The sequence below is a fragment of the Pseudophryne corroboree genome, chromosome 1 (genome assembly GCF_028390025.1).
Source record: "Pseudophryne corroboree isolate aPseCor3 chromosome 1, aPseCor3.hap2, whole genome shotgun sequence".
In the NCBI taxonomy this organism is placed as follows: domain Eukaryota; kingdom Metazoa; phylum Chordata; class Amphibia; order Anura; family Myobatrachidae; genus Pseudophryne; species Pseudophryne corroboree.
In genome coordinates this window covers 44218775-44230307 of record NC_086444.1, presented here as the reverse complement: position 1 = coordinate 44230307, position 11533 = coordinate 44218775, and positions in this window count along the sequence as shown.

Genomic DNA, 11533 nt, shown 5'->3' with positions numbered 1-11533 from the left:
TAAAATGTTTTTCCCTGTTGTTGTTTATTGTTGGTTTATGTAATATATATATATGAATTGTTCTCTCTCTTTTGTTTTTTTTTTTGTTTTCTCTCTTCTCACTCATGTTTTCATATTTTAAAGATGGTATGTCACACATCAGTTAGACAAATGGTAATGCAAGATTTTTGCTCCTTACAGAAAGATCGCTGGTTTGGAAGGAATATTGTATCACCAGAGTGTTCGTTTGGAAGACTGAGAGACAGCACCTTTGAGATGACAGCAGAACAAGAAGAACAACAAGACTAGAGAACTAATTATCGTAACAAGTTTCTCTCCCCCCTCAAACTGTTTTCCTGTACCCCCATTACAAATTTCTCCTTTCTCCTCCTGTAAGATGGACTCGCCTCGAGAGACTGTGAGCCGTGTTTTCATGTTGACCCTGATGTTGACCAGAGCAGTCTGTTTCGGTGAGAGTACCAGTGAGGTCGAGAAAGGATCCAGAATGGATTTCTGATGACTGAGACGGAGGTGTAAATTTCCAATAGCAACACAACCACTGAGAAAAGGCGAGTACCGGAAACGATCTAACAGCCATGTTATTTGTAAACATTGTGAAGGATTGTTAGCTGAGAAAAGAACTGTATCTGTAGACACTGTGATAGTTGAGGATGGGTGCATCAAGAAATGCCAATCCAGTTTTAATATCCACATGGACCGGCATCCATTGAGTGACTATCACACCTTAGTGGGTAAAGTGTTAAATCAGACAGATTGTTGGGTATGCTCTCAACTACCTCAAGGCCATAGCAAATCAGGATTAGTGCCCTTCCCGTTAACTATAGGGGAGGTACTTGAGCTAAGTGGTGGGAGACCGGTGGACAGGAGGTTTAATATCTCCAGTCCTCCTCGTTTGAAGCTCCACCAATATCATGTGGATAGATCCCTAGTATGTTTTAACATTTCCAATCCCCGAAAGCCGGAAAATTGGGAAGTGTCATGGAATAACCAAACCATGACCTTTTCATACAGAGCCGATAGAATGCCAACAGATACAGAACTTATACGCCACATAGCCGGTAGTGGAAAATATTTCCGATATAGGTATACCCTAGGAAGTAGGACCATGAGAGTTGGAGAGGTATCACCAGGATACTGTGCACACATCGTACAAACCGATACGTGTACTAAACAGATGGGAAAATTAGGGCTAGGAAATTTCATATGGAAAATGTGTAATATGGTTATGTCCTACTCCGTCCCATATGTTCTCCCCGATGATGCATATTTCATATGCGGGAGGAAGGCGTATAAGTGGCTTGCCCCAAACTCAGAAGGGTTATGTTATATTGGAAAAGTACTGCCTGAAGTAATGACTGTATCACATACTAAAATGAAAGATATTCACCGCAGTGCCCAAGCTCCTTATACTCACACTCATTACGAGCACATCGTTAAATGGCACCTGATAGAGAGAACAGAGCATCCGGCCTCTGACCTGATCAGTGAATCCACCGGAATTCAATTCCTAATCGCGTTAGATATCACTCGTACCGCCAGAGGAGTGATAAATTATAAATATATATCTGCGCTTGCAAATTTATTAGACAACATCACTGAAATGTATGATGACACATTCAGGTATACTGGAAGGGAGCTCCAAGCTTATAAAACAGAACTGGTTCAGCATAGGATGATTCTCAATTATCTCACAGCTGTGACGGGTGGGTATTGTGTCACCCTAGCAACTCAGTATGGAATAAAGTGCTGCACGTATATCACAAACAGCACCGAGGACCCGGTCGAGGTCATAGACCAAAAGATGGACGACATTCTCCAATTAAAATGGGAGTTCTGAAGGAAACACAATCTCACCCTTGCCGCTGTGGGTAATGAGCTGACCAGTTGGGTGTCATGGTTGAACCCGCGAAATTGGTTCTCTGGTTTAGGAGAATGGACCCAAGGTATTATCATGGATGTAGGGAAATTCCTTTTGTGTGTTCTGGGTGTCATCATATTAGTCGGTCTGATATTTAGATGCGTTCGGGTTTTAACAAAGTGTAAACGTAGCGCCAGAGTGATGAGTTTGAGGAGTGAAGATACTGTAATAACAAAGACTGATGTGATTTATGACCCAACGATAGAGACAATGATGTGATGAAAATGTGATTCTACGGTCCATTTCTTTCACCCGTTTCTCCTTTGTTTTTCTCCAAGGTAAAAAGACCCGCTTGGAAGAGGATTTTGACAGCCTTGTATACAGACAACAGATGGACTAAAGAAGAAGTCTGACAACCTTGTACACAGACAACTGATGGACTATGCCATAGACCCCCATATCCCTAGTACTTTTAATTTTACGCTAGCCCAACACTTTTTGTAAGTCTATGGACATTGATAAAGCTTTGCTTGCGTTTATTGGCAAAAGCACAAAGAGACTACAGTCAACATGTACTTCAGACAAGACCTCAATCGGCAAATGTATATTAACCTCACATAGAATATCACTGCATTTACCATAATTGTTTCTTATCTTCATCTCTGCAACCTTCAGGTAATGACACACATAGTCGATAGGGAATACAGGCACAGATATCAGCACTCACATATTCCCCCATTCATGTATCATCAACTAAAATGTGCTCCCCCATTTTGTTGCAACCAAAAGCCGAAAAGAGCTCGGTAAAGTTTGACAGCCCATCCACAGACCCTTAATACGGGATAAGAAGGAATTCAAATGCATACTTCGCAATACCTCGAAGCTTGATTTAAAACACGTACGGCACGATGATATATGACCCCCCCAAACATGGATTCATACACACATGCTTCTGCTATCTCACTAGGTCATACCCTTTTCCTACCTTCTCCTCTCCTCCCCTACCCAATCATAGAAATGTATTATACATGACATATATTTTTCTCTTTTTGAAATGTTTTAGAAGGTGGCAGTTATTGGTGACTGCCAAAGGGTGGACTGTCAAAGTCAGAAAAATATCACGCTACACACTGCCATATTTGCACCCCATGCGTGTCCCCGCTGCGTGTGCATGAGCTCTCCCGTGCGTGCGCATACTCGCTGTTGCGTGCACCCGCAGGCGCACGGTATGCGCATTTACGGTAGAGTTTGTATGCGTCTAGCGTGCGACTCAATCGTAACATATTTTAACCATATAATGTATTTCGTAGATTAGGGTCCCTTTGATAGAATCTGAAAGTTTAGTTAATGTAGCATGTTCATAGACAAAGAGATCCCTCTTTGTTTGATACGAAGGGTCAGACAGGGGTTATACAGTGGTGTTTAGTATCCATCGGAAGAGTATTTAATTAGCAATATTCCGGTGTTGGTTTGAAGCGGATAACTCGCTCGTGCGAATAGTTATGGACATAAGAAGTTTATGAACATTTACTGTATTTGCACTTTATTATCCATGCGGCGGGAAACCTAGTTTCCCACCCACCTGAGCAGTTGGAAATAGTCACAGCCCACCTGTATGAATCAACCTATGACCTTTTGTTATAATGCGAAGACGAATTCCTGTGTCCAATGAACAATAAGAATATAGGGACCATTGTACTGTATTTTGTGTAGGGTATAAAAGGACAAGCCGATCTGGGCCAGCTCTCTATTCTCTTCAACGGTTCTCATTGCTGATAATCGGGAGCTGGATATCCAGAAGGCGCATGCGATTGTTTCCCTTTGTGCGTAAGTTTCTCTGCAATCATATTGTCTTTATTGTTATAAGCCATTCTCTCTCTCTTTCTCTCCCTCTCTCTCTCTCTCCTTCCCCTTTAAAAGTAAATTGTATCTTTATTGTATTTTATGTGTAGTTACTTGGTTAGGTATTCTATGTTATTTTGGTAGTGTATAACTTGTATTGTATTATTCTTTTTGAACGTTCATTCATTTCCTTAAAAGGCGTTAGACCCTTAGACAGGTATTGTGTGTTCACTATATTGCAGAGGGTAATAGGAGCGTCTCTATCGCTCAAACAGCTTTAGTGTAAACAAGGTTAAGCAGCGTTATATAGCTACAGTGTTTCAATACAAGGTTTACAGTATAAGAATATCCTTTCTGTGTGTTACATTCAAGGTCTACTGATTGTTATCTTGTGAGCGTCTGCGCCGCTCGTGATCTCCTCGTGGTCTCGAGCGTCCGCTACGCTGATAGCGTAGCATTACGGTAGTCGCTCACCTATAGTGTGCCCGATACCAACAGCGTATTCTCGCGAGCGTTTGTGTCGCTCGAGCGGCTCGCTCCCGATACAGCGTCCGCTACGCTAAGAGCGTACCCTTACGGTACCTCGTGCGCCGATTGCGTACTGTGTTCTTTAACCTTTTAGAGTGTTTTAAATAAGATAAATATTAGGCTTTATCAGGAGAGAGAGTAATTTTACAGCTGAACAAAATATCCACAATACAGTCGAGGATTCAGAAGCTGCTACACAGTCAAAGGGTAACCATTCACTCAGCGATGCGTGTGATGGGATCTATGGTGTCAATATTTGATATGGTGGAGTATGCTCAATCCCATTAGAGGCGTCTACAACATCTGATCCTTTCCAAATGAAATGGGTTACATCAGACAGTAAAAACTCAGACTATGGTCCTTCCTCTGGAAGTAAGGAGGTCATTAGCCTGGTGGCTACAGACATCCCATCTGGACAAAGGGAGACCCTTTTGGATCTCAGATTGAGAGGTTCTGACAACGGATGCCAGTCTTCAGGGCTGGGGAGCAGTGTCAGAAAGAAGTTGCTTCCAAGGGCAGTGGACCAAGTAAGAATGTTGTCTGCCAATAAATATATTGGAACTTCGGGCCATATATTTGGCATTCATTAGGGCAAAAGGACATTCTTCAGGGTAAACCAGTTCAAATTCGCTCAGACAATGCAACGACAGTAGCGTACCTCAATCATCAGGAAGGAACTCGCAGCCAATGAAGGAGGTAAGCAGAACTTCATTATCCAGCCTTGTCCGCAGTGTTCATTCTGGGAGTCCTGAACTGGGAAGCAGATTTTCTTAATCGACACAACATTCATGCAAACAAATGGGCTTTACACCCCGAGGTCTTCCAGACTCTGGTAGACAAGTGGGGGTTACCAGAGATAGATCTCATGGCGTCTCATCAGAACAACAAAGTTCCCACATATGCGTCAAGGACAAAGGATCCCAAAGTGACCTTTGTGGATGCCCTGTCAGTAAGATGGGACTTTCGTCTGGCCCATATGTTTCCACCGGGTGGTCTTCAGTATGCCGGCGGTCGGGCTCCCGGCGACCAGCATACCGGCGCTGGGAGCCCGACAGCCGGCATACCGACACTTATTCTCCCTCGTGGGGGTCCACGACCCCCCTGGAGGGAGAATAAAATAGTGTGGCGAGCGCAGCAAGCCCGCAAGGGGCTCATTTGCGCTCGCCACACTGTAGGTAAGCCGGCGGTCGGGCTCCCGACGCCGGTATGCTGGTCGCCGGGAGCCCGATCGCCGGCATATCGTAGTGAACCCGTTTCCACCAGTCGCCCTGTTGCCCCGGGTGATGTGAAAGGTAAAACAGGGAAAGGGCACTGTGATGCTAATAGCTCCAGCTTGGCCCAGAAGACATTGGAAAACAGATCTGCAGAGGCTGTTGGTGGATACTCCGTTCCTACTCCTTCAACATCCAGATCTACTGTCTGAGGGTCCTTGCTATTACAAGCACTTTGATCAGCTGTCTTTGACAGCATGATTCTTGAGACTTCCATCCTGAAAGCAAGAGCATTCTCACAACAGGTAATTTGAACAATGCTTAGAGCAAGGAAGCCATCCTCAGCTCGCATTTATTACCGAATATTCAATGGTGTAGTGACAGGAAATTTGACCCTAGGTCTTTCAGAGTTTCCAGAGTCCTAGCATTCCTTCAGGAATGGACAAAGGTTTACGGGTGGCTTCCCTGAGAGTTCAGGTGTCAGTATTGACTATGGTTTCAAAAGAAAACTGCTAACCCTCAGGACGTTTGCACTTTTTTTTTCCTAAGAAATGCTTCACATCCAACCTCCTTTTGTTCCTCCTACAGTTCCTTAGGATCTAAGTTTAGCCCTAAAGGCACTTCAAATTGCCCCTATTTGAACCACTGAAGCAAGTGGATCTTAAATGGTTGACAGCGAAAGTTCTCTTTCTACTGGCTATTGCCTCAGCTAGAAGACTTTTCAGACTTAGGGGCATTGTTATGTCGTCCTCCTTTTCTGATATTTCATCCAGAGAGTGGTTCTCAGACCCAAATCTGGGTATCTTCCTAAGGTGGTGTCTAATTTCCACATTAAATGAAAAATTTGTAGTCCCGGCTTTCCAAGGGCTGGTCCTTTCTGCGGGAGAGGCATCATTGGACGTAGTCTGTGCTTTAAGGATCTACGTGGATCGTACCAGTGCCATCAGAAAGACAGACACTCTTCATTCTCTACAGATTTCACAAGAGAGGATGGTCTGCTGACAAACAGACACTGGCGAGGTGTCTTCAGATGACAATTTCAGAAGCCTATTCTCAAGCTGATCTCCCTATTCCAGCTAAGGTCTCTGCTCACTCTACTTGTAAGGTAGGTCTGTCATAGGCAGCACAACGTGGTGCTTCAGCTGAACAGATATGTAAGGCAGCCACATGGTCTTCCATTAACACATTCATTAAATATTAGGCCTTTGCCTCTCAGGACGCTGCATTCTGGCAAAGGATTCCCCTGTCTAATCAGGAGCGTCCCCTCCACTAAAATTGCTTTGGAACATCCCAATGTTTATACTGTGGCTAATCTGTGGACCCTGCAGGAGAAATACGTAGTGATGGTAGACTTACCGTCTATAACTCTTTCACCTAAGTCCACAGTATCCACAGGGATCCCATACGATTTGAGGAGCCTTACACCTACTAACCTCTTCTTTCTTGTACAGACGTGTGTGCATGTGTGTTCTTCTCGCCTGATTAGGGCGCTCTATGACGCTCCTGCCTTAAGTTTTGGAAAACAGAATTGCCTCAGCCCGGAGGCGGGGATATAGGGGACTGGCCCGTTACATTCTGGGAGGCTGAACGCTTTTGATAGTTGGTGCCAATCCGCTGACGCTACCTTATATCCCAATGTTATCCTGTGGATCAGGGCCGGTTCTAGACCTTGTGGCACCCATGGCGAAAGTTTCCTGTGGCACCCTCCCAGGTAAAATACAGTTGGTGCGCGCATCCCAAAACAGGGACGTGGCTTCTTCATAGGGGAGGGGCATACCCAGTTATCGCCCTGTACTTGTGCCCCCAGTAGCTGTACCCCCAGTTAATTTTCCCTCCAGTAGCTGTTCCTCCTGTAGCTGTGCCCCCAGTTGATTTGCATTCTGTAGCAGCGCCCCCCAGTTAATTTTCCCCCAGTAGTTGTGGCCCTAGTTGATATGTCCCCTGTAGATTAGCCCCCAATAGTAGCGCCACTTTGAAACCCTAAAAAAAAAAAAAAACCACACAAATACTTACCAGCCTTGCTCCTGCTTCCAGACCACTGCTGCTGTCGTCTCCGGGTGCCAGCTCCTCTGTGGGAGAGACATCATGATGTCTCTGCCATAGCAGCGCTCCATTGACACTAGGGGTCAATTTTGACCTCTAGCGTCAGTCAGTGACACTGAGAGCAGCAGGCGCCCACTGCAGCTGGGGGCAGGGGATTAGTGGCGGCTCTTGCCATGGCAGCAGTGGCACCCTGAGGGTAGCAGCACCCTGGGCAAAAAGCCTGCTTGCCCATGGCAAGAGCCGCTACTGCTGTGGATTTAGGAGAAAGTTATACAGCAACTATGTATTTTTACACATAAAAAATAAAATCCCCTATGTACAGGTAATCTGCATAGAACCATTTACAACGCACCTTACAGGTTGAATGTGACCAAGCATGTGATATTAGGTATGTGAGGCAAGCCAATTCGGTTAAACTAGTGACAGATTATTGCACAACACTAGTGAAGCCATATTTCAGAACAATCTTTCAGTTCCATTGTGGGGGACTGGATTTTAAAATGCTGACACCAATTTTGTTTCAAGCCAAGTTAATTGTCGGAGACCCAATGAGCTGAGCCCTGAGGAGCAGAACAGACATGTTCCATAACTTGTACAGTGGAGTCATAACCTGTCATAAGTGGTCATTCCGAGTTGATCGCTCGCTAGCAGTTTTTAGCAGCCGTGCAAACGCTATGCCACCTCCCACTGGGAGTATATTTTAGCTTAGCAGAAGTGCGAACGAAAAGGAACGCAGAGCGACGGCAAAGTTTTTTTGTGCAGTTTCAGAGTAGCTCAAAACCTACTCAGCGCTTGCAATCACTTGAGACTGTTCCATTCCTGTTTTGACGTCACAAACACGCACTGCATTCGGCCTGCCACACCTGCATTTTCTGGCATGCCTGCTTTTTTTCTGCACACTCCCTGAAAACAGTCAGTTGCCACCCAGAAACGCCCACTTCATGTCACTCACTCTGCGGGCAGCAGTGCAACTGAAAAGCGTCGCTAAACCCTGCGTGAAACTACATTGTTCATTATAATAGTAAGTTACGCATACGTGCCTTTTTTATTCCTCATCACTGCACAGCAAACTAATGCAGCTAGCAATCAACTCAGAATGACCACCATAAGCAATGTATTAGAGGCTTTAGCCCTGAAGCCCAATTGTGTAATGAGTTTCTGCTTAAGTCTTACCACCCATAAAGTAGTTTACTTTTCATTTATTCTTAGGACCAGATTACTGAAGTCCTAATTGATCAAATACTTTGCTCTGATGCAGTTGTGCAAGTAGAAATATTCTTAGTGGCACAGAGTGGCAAAAAAATGGTCATGTCATGAGGGGGTGTGGCCACATGCTGCTAGTGGGAGTGGCTACATGACAGCCCCCTTTTTTTTTGGGGGGGGGGGGAAGTAACGGCAAGGTTACAAATATACTGGAGGCATTACTATATATTGCTATTGTACAGGAGGTATCCCTATATGTTTCTATTATACTGGAGGCCAGGGCCGGTGCTAAGGTGTTCGGCGCCCTCCTGCAAACTATAAATTTTGCGCCCTCCTAAAAATACAGATGTGGCCACTCTCATCTTACCTGCTAGCAGCCGCATCGTAAACTGCGTCCTGTTTGCGGGAGCATACACACCATACGATCCTATGGATCGCGGATACATGCACACCACGGGCATGCTTATTGCGAATAACGAGTTGTGTTAGCCGCAATTAGTCTTTAAACTGAAAAAGGACACATCAGTACGTATTTTTGACATGTCTCTTTACAATGGCCCTCATTCCAAGTTGATCGCTCGCTAGAGTGGATGGGGAAAGGGTAGCGGCAGGGAGAGGTATAGTTTAGATCCTGTACGCCGGCATTACATACTAAGGCCTGATACCAAAATTATTTTTTCAGGCGGTGTAAGTGTGTTGGAACTTACACCCCCCAAAAAAATGTAATAGCCCCAAATTACTGTCCTTAATGTATGAGGAGAGTATAGGCATAAAAAAAAAAACATTTAATAATACATATTGCATATACAATTCTAAATGAAAACACACATGGCAATGTGTAATGTGGCAACAGTGCAGGTATACTTTAGTCCAAAAGCAGGGTCTTTCACCGTCTAGGGGTGCTGCGGTAGTGTTAGCTGTAAGTAAAGCAAAAGAAGGTCCTGGGCTGGAGATCACGGCACCACCACAGGTAGTATAAAAGCCTGTTCGCACTGGATCCTGCTGGCAGGGCAAGGACAGAGGTCTCAGATGGGGAATGGCTGCCAGCGGTGAGTGACAGGGGAGACGGCCACTGAGGAAGGAGCAGGTCCTGCAAGACGCGCAGCGAGTCAGAGTCCTGTGTGCGCCCCAGCCAATAGCATTTCAATAGTGGCTGAGGCGCACACTGGTCTCTGACTCACAGCGCCTCCTGCAGGACCCACTCATTTTTAAAAAGTGAGTCCCACGAGCGCTGTAGCGCGTATTTTGCGATCACTGAGCACACACTAAAATAAGCAGCACACACTAATATACTCACCCCCCTTCCCCAGCACACACTAATATACTCACCCCCCCCTCCCCAGCACACACTAATATACTCACCCCCCCTCCCCAGCACACACTAATATACTCACCCCCCCCTCCCCAGCACACACTAATATACTCACCCCCCCCTCCCCAGCACACACTAATATACTCACCCCCCTTCCCCAGCACACACTAATATACTCACCCCCCCCTCCCCAGCACACACTAATATACTCACCCCCCCCCTCCCCAGCACACACTAATATACTCACCCCCCCTCCCCAGCACACACTAATATACTCACCCCCCCCTCCCCAGCACACACTAATATACTCACCCCCCCTCCCCTCCACACACTAATATACTCACCCCCCATCCCCAGCACACACTAATATACTCACCCCCCATCCCCAGCACACACTAATATACTCACCCCACATCCCCAGCACACACTAATATACTCACCCCACATCCCCAGCACACACTAATATACTCACCCCACATCCCCAGCACACACTAATATACTCACCCCCCCCCTCCCCAGCACACACTAATATACTCACCCCCCCCCCTCCCCAGCACACACACCAATATACTCACCCCCCCCCTCCCCAGCACACACCAATATACTCACCCCCCCCCTCCCCAGCACACACTAAAATACCCCCCCCTCCCCAGCACACACTAATATACTCCCCCCTCCCCAGCACACACTAATATACTCACCCCCCCTCCCCAGCACACACTAATATACTCACCCCCCCCTCCCCAGCACACACTAATATACTCACCCCCCCTCCCCTGCACACTCTAATATACCCCCCCCTCCCCAGCACACACTAATATACTCACCCCCCCCCCCCTCCCCAGCACACACTAATATACTCACCCCCCCTCCCCTGCACACTCTAATATACCCCCCCTCCCCAGCACACACTAATATACTCACCCCCCCCTCCCCAGCACACACTAATATACTCACCCCCCCTCCCCTGCACACTCTAATATACCCCCCCCTCCCCAGCACACACTAATATACTCACCCCCCCCTCCCCAGCACACACTAATATACTCACCCCCCCCCTCCCCAGCACACACTAATATACTCACCCCCCCCCCCTCCCCAGCACACACTAATATACTCACCCCCCCTCCCCTGCACACTCTAATATACCCCCCCTCCCCAGCACACACTATTATACCCCTCCCTTGTGTGTCAGCTGCAGAATGTACCTGAAGACACTGCTCCTCGATATGGGATGCCTGCTGCTGCTGGACCTTCTGGGCTGCTGCTCCTCATGTCTGAACGATCCTCCAGTGCAGTCACATGTTGTGCACTACCTTCCTGTTCCTGCCTAATCAGGAAGCAGACTCAGCAGAGTGTCGGGAGGTGGATGCCCAGCTTTGCTATGAGGACAAATGAAAAAATAAAAGTGCCCAGGTCCCAAAAATAACACTGATGGGAGGGGAGAGAAGGGGGATAGGGTAGGGAGCGGACAGCTACTGAAGACTGCTGTGTCGAAGGGGATGGGGGCAATGCTGCTGCCTGTGTTATCTATCT